The following is an 891-nucleotide window of genomic DNA, read 5'->3' as shown; positions in this document are numbered from 1 at the left end:
GACATATGTATGGGTATCATCCGGTAGGGGACTTTGTACTGCATGGCAAGACTGAGTGTACTCTTTTTTTGGTTAGTCGTCTAAAATCCAGGCCTTTTTTTCCCTTCAAGTTAGATTTCTTTCCGAACTGAAGGAGTTAGTTTTCCCGTTAACAGTAGAATTTCATTGGTTGAATACTGTATACTCGATGAGTGAAGAGAGAGAGAGAGAGAGAGAGAGAGAGAGAGAGAGAGAGAGAGAGAGAGAGGCCTGGTACCGTAATGGAAAGGTTAAAATTGCCATCCACTCATCCCACTTATGCACACAAAAAAATAACACACGTATCGTTCTTTACTCCTGTCAGTCTTATCGCTGTTGCCTCAGGGTGTGATGCTGTCTACCGTTACTACTCTCTCTCTCTCTCTCTCTCTCTCTCTCTCCTGTGACCTGTCATTCTTTATCACTAACGCCTTGATGTATGCTGCTACTGTACCGTTAACCCCCCCCCCACCTCTCTCTCTCTCTCTCTCTCTCTCTCGCTCGCTCGCTCGCTCGCTCCACCCACCATTCCCCCAAGGTCCAAGGACCTTGCATTCCCCATCCATCCTTAAGTTTTCGTAGTGTAGTGGTTATCACGTGCGCCTCACACGCGCAAGGTCCCCGGTTCGATCCCGGGCGAAAACACAGTATTATACACATGTTTTTACTCTGATTTTTTCTGTTTATTTAATGTGTTTTGTGATAGGTGGGATCGCTCATCATCATCATCATCATTATTTTTATCACGATCATCGTCGTCATCATCATGGTCATTCTCATCGTCATCATCATCATTATCGTTGTTGTTATCATTATCATCGTCATCATAAGCATCACATTATTTTTACCATCATCATCATCATCATTCTCTTC

General features: G+C 43.9%; 1 non-coding gene across 1 annotated transcript; it reads left to right on the top strand.

Moving 5' to 3' along the window:
- Nucleotides 1–590: 590 nt before the first annotated feature.
- TRNAV-CAC (transfer RNA valine (anticodon CAC)) lies at nucleotides 591–663 on the top strand. Its single transcript has one exon. It is a non-coding gene; the product is annotated as a tRNA-Val (tRNA).
- The last annotated feature ends 228 nt before the right edge of the window (nucleotides 664–891 follow it).

The sequence above is a fragment of the Coenobita brevimanus genome, chromosome 52 (genome assembly GCF_032717465.1).
Source record: "Coenobita brevimanus isolate Jiangsu-jjx chromosome 52, ASM3271746v2, whole genome shotgun sequence".
Taxonomy (NCBI): Eukaryota; Metazoa; Arthropoda; class Malacostraca; order Decapoda; family Coenobitidae; genus Coenobita; species Coenobita brevimanus.
The sequence above is the reverse complement of the archived record's forward strand: the minus strand, read 5'-3'. Positions and strand labels throughout refer to the sequence as shown.